The sequence below is a fragment of the Polyodon spathula genome, chromosome 35 (assembly GCF_017654505.1).
Source record: "Polyodon spathula isolate WHYD16114869_AA chromosome 35, ASM1765450v1, whole genome shotgun sequence".
Classification (NCBI taxonomy): domain Eukaryota; kingdom Metazoa; phylum Chordata; class Actinopteri; order Acipenseriformes; family Polyodontidae; genus Polyodon; species Polyodon spathula.
In genome coordinates, this window is record NC_054568.1 from 148545 (window position 1) to 160965 (window position 12421).

Here is a 12421-nt window from a genome sequence, read left to right on the forward strand (position 1 = left end):
TGTTTCTACTGCATTTATTGACTAGACTGGCTGCTTTTATTCCGTTTCAAATAAGCAACATGATCGGAAGCAAGTACAATGTTTTAACACAATTGCATGTATAACACAGTCGTGCAAAATATATCACTAACATCACTGACAATGGTTTCATGTTGAAAAATTACTTTTTATTGACAAAATTATAAAAAAGTTGTCTGTTGTCTAAACAGACAACTTATATATATATATATATATATATATATATATATATATATATATATATATATATATATATATATATATATATCATTTTGTATCACTGCAGTGGTGATTAAAGTAACGATGTGTGTGTAAGAAACAACATGAAAACAAAGTACTGTAACCATCTAGTGCAATAAAAGCACAGCTTTGCTGAGATTAATATTACTGCTGAATTACTGTGGCCCTGATGAGCTGCACTGACACTGATGAGCCGCTCACTATACTGCCTCCGAACAGACCGCATTGAACACTGATGAGCTGCTCACTATACTGCCTCCGAACAGACCGCATTGAACACTGATGAGCCGCTCACTATACTGCCTCCGAACAGACCGCATTGAACACTGATGAGCCGCTCACTATACTGCCTCCGAACAGACCGCATTGAACACTGATGAGCCGCTCACTATACTGCCTCCGAACAGACCGCATTGAACACTGATGAGCCGCTCACTATACTGCCTCCGAACAGACCGCATTGAACACTGATGAGCCGCTCACTATACTGCCTCCGAACAGACCGCATTGAACACCGATGAGCCGCTCACTATACTGCCTCCGAACAGACCGCATTGAACATGCGACAGCGAGTGGAAGCGACAGCGAGTGGGAGAAGTACAGGCGTGGAAAAGTACAGAGCAGTTTTGAAGCAGTAAGGAGAAATTGCATCTTGAATTGCTTTAATCAGAAAACAGAGTACATTGGGGAAACACAGCAGCAGCTCAAAGTCAAACAGCCGCGTGTGTTTTTCTGATAACAAACAAGCTGAAACTCGGAGCAGCTGATTCAAATTCAGCGCCGTTTTGAGACACAGGCGAGGGGAGGAGCCAACAGCACAGCAGAACAACGCAGTTAAACGAGGCAGTCTTCCCAGCGACAGCGAGTGGGAGAAGTACAGGCGTGGAAAAGTACAGAGCAGTTTCGAAGCAGTTTGAAAGCAGGTTGACGGCTGCAGAAGAAACTAAGCTTCAAAAAAAAAAAAAAAAAAAAACCTCAACATGGTCTTCAAGCCAGTAATCTGTGACACCTGCTTGATGTGGGAAATCCGAGAAAACCCAGCGGAGCTAAACCAAGTGTGCGTAAAGTGCCGCGCGATCCAGGATTTGCATAAACTAGTAAGTATGCTAGAAATGGAGCTGGAAGAAGTGAGACAGCAACAGGATCTTGAGGAACTGGCACACCCACAATTCATGGAAGTCTGCATCACACCTAACAGACTGAAAGCCACCAGGGAGATAGAAGGTCAGAACAGCTGGGTTCAGGTAGGCAGAAGCAGGGAAAAAAAGAAACTTCGTCAAACACAACCACCAGAAATCAAAACAACCAACAGATTTGAGACACTTCAGAATTTTGATGAGCAGAACCAACAACAAGAGAATGAAAGGAACAACATCCAGGACTCTATTGACAGTGGTGACCAGACAGCAAAAAGAAGGGAGGTCATGATTGTTGGGGACTCCATATTGAGAAACACAGCAAGTTCAATTCACAGTTTGGACCCCCTTACTACAACAGTGTGCTGCCTTCCGGGAGCCTCGGTCAAGCACATCACTGAGAACGTGGACAGGCTCCTAGAACGAACAGGAGATGACCCGGTAGTAGTCGTCCACATTGGTACAAACAACATTGGAAGAGACAGACCAAAATCCCTGCAAAACAAATTCAGAGAGCTAGGAAGGAAATTAAAAGAGAAAAACCAAAACTGTGGTATTTTCTGGTATACTACCCGCACCTTGCAAAGGACCATATGGACAGCTGGAAATAATTAATCAAAACGCATGGCTGAAGATGTGGTGCACACGGGAAGGCTTCACCTATCTTGATCACTGGACCACATTCTACAACGAGGACTATCTGTATAGACGGGATGGACTGCATTTAAATAACAAGGGAACTAGTCTACTCGGAGAAAAGATCCTCGAGCAGGTTCGGAAGCATTTAAACTAGAAAGGAAGGGGGGGGAGAAATCAACAAAAAAACAGAAGGGAGACCGCATCAAAACAAGAACAACAACTCAGGTAAGACAACCATTAAATGTATTTATCTAAATGCTAGAAGTATCAGAAACAAAATTCTAGAACTTGAAGCTACTGCACTAACAGGTAACTATGATGTGATAGTTGTTACAGAAACGTGGTTGTCTGAAAGTGATGGGGAAGAATTTAATATTTGTGGGTATACACTGTATAGGAAAGACAGGCAGGACAGAAGAGGAGGAGGGGTAGCGCTATACATAAGAAACAGTCTTGAAGCCCAGGTGTTAAACCTGGACAAAGAAAATAAAACCAAATCAATATGGGTCAGAATAACGGACAAAAATTCAAAAGGCATAATAATAGGAGCATGCTATAGACCGCCAGATTCAGACGGTGAGCACAATAATCTGTTATACAATGACATTAGAAATGTGTGTAGCAAAGGAGAAGCCATACTAATGGGGGATTTCAACTTCCCCCAAATAAAATGGGAAAACCCGGTGGGTAGCACGAAGGATGAAATAGAAATGGTGGAAATGACAAATGACTGCTTCCTAACACAATTTGTGAAGGCACCCACTAGAGGGGAGGCATGCCTTGATTTAGTATTTTCAAATAACGAAGATAGAATAACTAAAACAGAGGTCAGAGAACCACTGGCAAACTCAGACCACAACATGGTCTCATTTGAAGGGTTTTTTAAATCCCCAAAAGAAATGACTAAAGCTAAGGTTTACAATTTTAGAAAAGCAAACTATGAAGGTATGAAACAGAGACTAACAGAAGTAGATTGGAGTAAAATAGAGAAAACACCCACAGAAGAAGGATGGTTGTTCTTGCAAAAATGTAGTACTAGAGGCACAAAACAATTATATCCCTAAAGTAGACAAATCTAAATGTAAAACTAAATTGCCAAAATGGTTTAATAGATCAATTAAAAAAAATATTCAGCGAAAAAAGGCACTTTACAGAGCATTAAAAAAGGACCAAAAAGAAAGTACGCAGAAAGAGTACACAGAACTGCAAACGCAAGTCAAAAAGGAAGTTAGAAAGGCCAAGAGAGAAATAGAAATAAACATTGCTAAGGGAGCTAAAACCAATTCCAAAATGTTTTTCCAATATTACAACAGCAAGAGAACATTCAAAGAGGAGATTAAATGTTTAAGAGATACAAATGGCAAAATCGTAGATGAAGAAAAAAAAATAGCAAATATGTTAAATGATTACTTTTCACAAGTTTTTACAAAGGAAGATACTGACAACATGCCCCACATGTCATCCAGTTCCTGTCCAGTTTTAAATAACTTTAGCATAACTGAGGCAGAAGTGTTAAAGGGACTAGGAGCTCTTAAAATAAACAAATCCCCTGGGCCGGATGAGATCCTCCCAGTAGTACTCAAAGAAATGAAAGAAGTAATTTACAAACCGCTAACCAAGATCATGCAGCAGTCTCTTGACACAGGGGTGGTACCGACAGACTGGAAAATTGCAAACGTAATACCGATCCACAAAAAGGGAAACAAAACTGAACCAGGTAACTACAGACCAGTAAGCCTGACTTCTATTATATGCAAACTTATGGAAACTATAATAAGATCCAAAATGGAAAATTACCTATATGGTAACAGGGTACTGGGAGACAGTCAACATGGTTTTAGGAAAGGGAGATCGTGCCTAACTAACTTGCTTGATTTTTTTGAGGATGCAACATCCATAATGGATAATTGCAAAGCATATGACATGGTTTATTTAGATTTCCAGAAAGCTTTTGACAAAGTCCCACACAAAAGATTAATTCTCAAACTGAACGCAGTTGGGATTCAAGGAAACACATGTACATGGATTAGGGAGTGGTTAACATGTAGAAAACAGAAAGTACTGATTAGAGGAAAAACCTCAGAATGGAGTGTGGTAACCAGCGGTGTACCACAGGGATCAGTATTAGGTCCTCTGCTATTCCTAATCTACATTAATGATTTAGATTCTGGTATAGTAAGCAAACTTGTTAAATTTGCAGACGACACAAAAGTAGGAGGAGTGGCAAACACTGTTGCAGCAGCAAAGGTCATTCAAAATGATCTAGACAAGATTCAGAACTGGGCAGACACATGGCAAATGACATTTAATAGAGAAAAGTGTAAGGTACTGCACGCAGGAAATAAAAATGTACATTATAAATATCATATGGGAGATATTGAAATTGGAGAAGGAATCTATGAAAAAGACCTAGGAGTTTTTGTTGACTCAGAAATGTCTTCATCTAGACAATGTGGGGAAGCTATAAAAAAGGCTAACAAGATGCTCGGATACATTGTGAAAAGTGTTGAATTTAAATCAAGGGAAGTAATGTTAAAACTGTACAATGCACTAGTAAGACCTCATCTTGAATATTGTGTTCAGTTCTGGTCACCTCGCTATAAAAAAGATATTGCTGCTCTAGAAAGAGTGCAAAGAAGAGCGACCAGAATTATTCCGGGCTTAAAAGGCATGTCATATGCAGACAGGCTAAAAGAATTGAATCTGTTCAGTCTTGAACAAAGAAGACTACGTGGCGACCTAATTCAAGCATTCAAAATTCTAAAAGGTATTGACAGTGTCGACCCAAGGGACTTTTTCAGCCTGAAAAAAGAAACAAGGACCAGGGGTCACAAATGGAGATTAGACAAAGGGGCATTCAGAACAGAAAATAGGAGACACTTTTTTACACAGAGAATTGTGAGGGTCTGGAATCAACTCCCCAGTAAGGTTGTTGAAGCTGACACCCTGGGATCCTTCAAGAAGCTGCTTGATGAGATTTTGGGATCAATAAGCTACTATCAACCAAATGAGCAAGATGGGCCGAATGGCCTCCTCTCGTTTGTAAACTTTCTTATGTTCTTACAGTAGAATTCCAATGTTTTGATCAGTGATATTTGGACGTGTTGGTATGTGGAACCTGTTAAACTGGTTTGTGCATTAATTGGGTCTCTAGAGCAACTTGCATTCTATAATGTGTCTTCTGTAGCCTATTAAATTGGACCAACACTAATTTACTCAACATTTCTATAAGATTTTGCAGTGAGGTGCATGAAATGGGGATTCCCAATGTTCTGACTGGCTGGAGCTTGTTGTCAGTTTTCTTGTGCTATTCAAGTTATTCAAATGCATTAAACTGTTTGAACAAATGTTCAGTTCCTTGTGTACCTTAAGGGGTTAAATCACAAGACCACTTCACTCTTTCATAATCAAGCATTGAAGGGTCACCTCCACTTCTCTCCCTAGGTATTCCCAGACTTCCTGAGCTACACAAACCATCTCTATTACAAGCCTGCCAGCGTTGGCATCATCACCAGGGTTAATATGGCTGATATTCTGCTTGAATGCCGATACCCGAGGTACTGTACTGCGCAGACAAGGACCTGAGGGGCCGGATCTGTAAACTTCACGCTAAATCCCTTTGCTGCTGGTCATTCACTTGTACCAGGGTTCAAGCCTCTGCTGTTGTAATAGATTTGATCCTTCTATTGAAGGAAGCGAACATGTTTGATTTCATTTAACAAATGCATTTCTTTCTGTACTGACTGGGTGCCTTCACTTTAAATTTCTCTCTCTCTCCCCATCCCCCCAGCTTGTGATGTCATGTTTCATTAGTTATGCATGCTATCATTTACAAGGCTTTCTTTTCAGGAGGTGGAATGTCAGCAGCAGCCCCATAAAGCCAACTTGGGTGCCCTTCACTTCAACAGCCTCTACAGAGCAAATCCTCCTCTGTAGAGCTCCTGAGTGGTATGAAGGAATGGGCTGGGTATGGGGAGTGGGGTTTAATCAGAACCTGGCAACTGTCTTTGAACATGAAGACCAGTTTCTCTTGTATTGGATGCTGAAGTTTTTATCGTCAAATGGTCTTTATCCTCTCCTCCCATAGTTAACTGAGGAATGCTGTGTGATTTCCAACAATGTGTTCATCTATTGATTATCATGATAATGGGGATTATTGGCCCAATTCAATTCTTGTTGCTACTTTACTAGCATGACAACTACCAGTGTAAGGGGGTGAGTTTAGAATGGAAATGAATATAAAATCCCCCTATTATAACTTGTGTATTTCCTATGATGCATATTTAAACATATGTAATTGAGAATTTACTTTCGGAAGAACCATGAAATGTATTCAAATGGAAAAATTGCACCCGTACCCTGGAAGTATTAGTATTCACTTGTGTGGGGATCTGCCATTAAGAGAATCCAACTAGGCTTATGTGTGTCTGTATAGAGTTGTGTTCTATTTGCAACATAGTTGCACGTTGCTGTTTGTATGATGGTTTAATAAAATAAACAGCCGATCCTTCCATTAGAGAGCTCTATTTATGCAACTACCTTTATTTTATCACTCCATGGGAACAGATCCAAATTGAATTTCCCCATGCGGTGCATACTGCAGTATAATGAAGCAATTTACAACAGGGTTGGAACACAGCCCAGGAGTGGAAGGGTCGGCATTGGACACCCTGCTGGTGATTTGCCAGTCTGTCATGGAGTAGGGGTGGCCTAAGCTGGGTCTTCCAGTGCTGGGGTTTCTGTTCTAAACTGTAATTAAACCTCCATCCAGGCCCTGAAGTAGTTTGTTTAACCCTGGAGTGGAAGGGCCCCGCAGGACTCATTGCACACCCCTGGCATGGAGGGTTCCTGCAGCTGTTTGTTGCCAGTGCACAATTCCACTGGCAGATAACTGGAGTGGTCCTGTAGTAAGGATTTGCTAGTGCATACTTTCCTGTAGTAGAGGTTCTTGTATCGTGTGTTTAATGCTGGTCTCTGTATAATGGGTCTACTTGCTTCCTGTTCCAGATAACTGGAGTGGTCCCAGAGTCTCCAATGTCATCTACCTGGGTGACATCCTTCATGTTGAGGCTTCTGTTGCCATCGACATCCACGTGCCCCTGCGGCTCTACGTCGACAGCTGCATCACAACCCTGAGCAGAAACAAAGACTCTGAGCCCAGATACGCTGTCGTGGACAAGCTTGGATGAGAACTGGAGTTACTTTACACACCAGCTTGTGCTGCACTCTGCTTTATTGACCCTGTTTTGAAGGGTGTGTGTTGGAGGTGTAACCCTTTCTCCTCCTGTTTCTCCCAGCTGCCTGATGGATAGCAAAGCTCCAGACTCCTCCTCTTCCTTCACCAGACCTGCTCTGACCAAGCTGCACTTTGACATCACTGCTTTCAGGATCCAGGGGGATTCCAGGAGTTTGGTAAGCTTTGGCTAGACCTTGGTCCTTTCAACGTGTCAAAGTATATTATGGTTAGAGTTTTGCTTTCTGGTGCATTATGTAGTGTTTGACTCTTTCCCTCCTCTCTCCCTTGTTTCAGATCTATGTGACTTGCACACTGAGGGCTGTCAATGCTGACAAACCAGCTGATGCCACCAACAGGTAAGCTGTGCAAGAGTGATCAGATCCTCTGTGCTGAACAGACTAGCCTTTAAATCCTGCCCCTGCCCTCTTATTCCACCATGCTGTTTGTGATGGTCTCTGGGAGACTGGTCTGCCTAAGCAAGCTCAATTCAGTTGAGCACCTGTGGGATGAACTTTGCCATTGCAATCATGGTAGCCTACCTCTGGCCCAGTTGCAGCTCAAGCTGCACAAATACTGTCACTTCAACTACAGTTTAGTCTTAACTCTTTGCTGCCCAGTGTCCAATATGCTTGACATTGAGAAAATAGGTATGGGAACAGTCAGGGCAGTAAAGGGTTAAACATCTTCAAATTCAAGTGGTTAATATTAATGATTGACCTTCTGCAGTAGGTCAGCTGGTCTGATTTCATGCTAGACCATTGGTGTGAGTTTAAACACATGAAGGGGATCAGGTACCAGGAAGCAGCAACAACTTGTTTCATTCTTCCACATCTGCATGAGCCAAACTGGAAATGAGACTCTGATAGAAGAAAATGGGCTCCAGTGACTTTGCTAGTGCTAAAGCATTTCTACCCTTTTTTGACCATGTGCTCCCCTTCAATGGAGTTGCATTGTGGAGTAGCTCAATCACCAGTGCATTACTTGGTTTCAGCAATGCCAATAACCTTGCCCTCCTGTCTCTCCCCTTCCTGTGTAGCTGGCCAGGACCCCCGAGTGCATGTAAAGGAGATCACCATTGGCCCCCTGACCGTGGTGCATGTGGCCCGAGACCATGCTGTCGTGCTGAGTAAGGAGTCCTTGTACCACCCCCTGCAGCTTGTGGAAGTGCAGGGTAAGAGCAGCTCTCTGTGCTACGGAGCTTTGAACCAACTTGCTGGCAATGGAAGGGTTGGCCTGCTTTTATTTGCATTGATTTTAAGTCTTGCATTATTCAAATGAAAAGAGAGTGATGCTCTCTGCAGAGTTGCTACTCCTGGTGTCTGCAATGGGTGTAGCTTCCTGCACTGTCCTGTTAACCCCTCTGGCTCCTTTGTCCCTGTGCTGGCGGTCTCCACTGTCGCTCTGGCTCTCTCTTGCGCTGTCCTGTTGGCCGTGTTCCTTAAAAGGCGCTCCAAGTCTACTGACAAACTACTCTCTGTGTCCTCATAATGTATTTGAATAATTAAAGCCTTGTCAAAGCTAATGTAGTTGCTCAGTGGTCTTGTGTGTTATGTATGAGGTGTGCACAATATATATTTGTGAAGATGCAAGTCCTATTGCCCAAACTGCACAAGGTGACATCTCTTCCATAATGCATGCAATGTCTCAAGTTTATAGTTTCACAATCCTAAATGCTAGATTGTTATCCTATATATTTTTTCCAAGTTACGACAGGGTAACTTCAGAAACTCCATTGTGTCCACACAGCTTTAAAGTGGAGTGAAGCAATAAAAAGGAGCCAATCAGAAGCAGGGATTGTGTGAATGTTGGGCCCCAGCAACTTTCCAGTTGTCCCTATTTGCTTGACAAGATTGCCCAAATTCCTTTTAACTTGTGCTTTTGTATTTGATATCACCCCTTTTAAACGGCTGTTATGTTTTTCTAACTTTCTTACATTGTTTTTGATATAGATTTCACTTACAGGACAGAGTCCTGCATACATTAAGTTAAAACCGAGGAGATCAGTACATTTCATGTTGTTCATATCAGATGCACTTTGATCAGATTATAGGCTCTAGATATAGCAGCAAGCTGTTGTATAAATCATGTGAGACAGTACTGCACCTTTTAATTTACAGACAAAGTCCTACATACAGTAACACAACCAGCCAATAAACTGATAATTCTAACAAGGAGGAATAGATATTCTATATTACACAGCTGTGCTTTGCTCAGAAGATATAAAGTTAATTATATCAAGGGAGCTTTCTAACCTTTCATTTACAGTCCTACATACAGTAATAAAGTCAAAACAGACAAGAAATTTAAAATGTCTTCATTGTTTTGTTCTCCAGCAGGGCAGGGAACTACAGCTGCTGGACCAGAGGCTGAAGAACCTGTTTCTCAGGAACCCTCTGAGCCAAGGATCGTACTGCTTGGGAAAGGGGGCTGGGAAGAGTTCATCAGGGAACACCATCCTGGGCAGAGTGCAACTTAGAACTGGATCTGGACTATGGGACTTTTAGAACTGCCTTCTCTACATTCAAGAGGTTTATGACATCAAGCATCTAGACAAAAAAAGACCTACGTAGAGGAGACTGGATCTGGATTGAGCCCCTCTTTGAGGGAGTGCGAGAAGAGAAAAGAAGTGTCTGGGAGGCGGGTCACTGTGGTCGACACACCCTGCTTGTTTTATTGCAGACAATGTAAAGATTGAGAGATGTATTCCTCTATCTGCCCCTGGACCCCACGCTTTCCTCCTGGTGATACAGATGTGTCCAAAACTGTGGAAAGTCACTAACAGAGATAAAGTCCAGCTGGTTTTTGGTGAGAGCTTTAAGGAACACAATGATTCTTTTAGCATGTTGCTTAAGACTGTGCCTGCAAGCTGTACTGAGTTGATTAGAAGTTTGCAGCACATTATGAATGCAATACCATGCTTCTTTTCTCAGATGGATGGTTCAAGTGTTTATTAGCTTCACATTGCAGCCATAACACTTAACTGATTACAAGAAATAGAAAAATAAAAAAGCAGGGCCCAGTCCACTTTACGTTCTTTCATTTTATTTATTCTGGAAGTTTCTAACAAAATAGTTAGAAAACCACAGAAAAAATAATCCAAATCCTGAGTGAAAAGAAAACCTCGTCGTGACAGTTCTTGTTGGTTCCCATGTTTACCATTAGCTGCACACGGCGGATTTATACTTTTCGTAGGGACAGCTTGCTATTCTTTCATTGCTGTGCTGTTTGAGTAGCGTGCTGACATAGACTGGAAATAAAATTCATGGAAAAGAGATAATAGAAAGAAATAGCCACAACACTCCTTTCTGCATCAGCCTCCATCACTCATTGGATGGACTTACCTGTCCATGCTTTTTAAAAGGAAAACACAATACTATCCCACAATGCCTCTGGGACTTCCTACAGCAGGCAAAGAACTTCGGCCAATGGCCTGGTTTGAAGAAAGTTGAGGAACGGGCGCGGGACCAGAGGCAGCCACACACGTCCGGCCTGGTCGTGGCATGAGTGGAAACGAGGCGTGAATGAGTGAGGAACTTATTTTTGGACAGCTTTCTGTCTGACACATTTATTCTATTAAAAATTTTCCCCCGAATATAAGGATTTGATTTTAGTATCAACATTCTCAACGAATAGAAGTGTCCAAATAGATGATGGGCAATTTTATGGTTACCAAAATTTCCAATTATCTCCAGAGCTCCATCCAGTGATTATTTCTGTGCATTGCAGCAGTTTTATTATTATTTAAATTTGGGATTTCCAAACCATATGAGGTACAAGCAAGAAGTGTGTGTGTTAATATTGAAATACTGTATGCAGAAAAGATGCGTTACAGTGACAATTCCAAATCCCATACCACAGACATTAGACATTTAGAAATATTGTATGAAAAAAGTGAGCATTCAAACACTCATTAATAAGTTCCACATCATATAGACCATTAGGTTACCATTTTTTTTTTTTAACCCAATCTAACCTAATTTCTCCCCCTGAAAGCTTCTCTGCATTAGGGTGTTAAACCCCAAAACTCCCTATATAGACAGCAGGACTGTATAGGTCTGTGATTCAAATGCAATGCCTGTATACAGAAAGAACTGGCAACACAGTTGAAGATAATAAATTATACAGTTAATTTATGCCTGAATATTTATTCTTCCTTGGGTATAAATAAACCAATTGCACTATAACTAAATAATTCTACCCTGTTACAAAAAAAGTTTCTGAAATGCCAATTGTCCAGTAATAATACTCCAGGGATACTTTAAAATGCATTCCTAATGGAATAGGCACCTCATTTTCTATTTCTAGCATTGAGAAATTTATAGAAGTTTCTTCTTAACATTTCTTGCGAACAATGGTTTACAGACTGCATTGTATATTCTCTAAATAACCGTAATTCTGAAAATAGTCATTAATATTTTTACTTTTGAAAATTAATTACAAAAATAACTTACTAAAAATGCTGCTTTTATTTATTCATATTAGCAAAATTTAACATGTTAATAAAGGGGTGTTCATATAACTGCAAGCAAATTTAATTAACCCTTTGAGTAGTGAGTTTTAAAATGTTTTGATGGGTGTGGTGGAAGTTTATACTTTAAACTCCTGTAAGACAGAGACTCAGTAGAACAGACAAGATTGAGTAAATAAGTTTAATAGTTTGCAAACCCGAGAATAATCTCAACACACACAGGTGTTAGGAAACCGAGCAATGTTCTGAGCTACACAGAGCAGGAAGCATAATATATACCTTGTAACCTACAGTTATTACGAGCCAATCACAGAAGCTTAACTCAATATTAGTGGATAGCAAAAACTTTGAAGATTAAGATGAGACCAATAATAACAAAGTAAAGTTAAATTACATGCCCCCTAAAATAAAAGTTAGTCGGTGACATTTCTGTGAAGTGCCACGGAAGCAGCTTGCGGTTACTAAAGAAATAGAACTTCCTCTTTCTAGCTAGTAGTCAGTAACTTTCCATTCCTTATAAAGGGCCACCTGTCCTTCAGAAAGAAAGAGGAAGTGTGTTCACAAACAGCTACCAATAATAACACATAATTATTATATTATACCTAAATCTTATAAACCTGAACATGGAAACCCTAAACAGTCATAGCAGTAGCAACATTAAAGTGGCCTCTCAAATTATACAAT

General features: G+C 40.9%; 1 pseudogene; it reads left to right on the forward strand.

The window, feature by feature from the left end:
• The window catches only part of LOC121303730, a 43145-nt pseudogene extending 33372 nt beyond the window's left edge, over positions 1-9773 (forward strand).
• The last annotated feature ends 2648 nt before the right edge of the window (positions 9774-12421 follow it).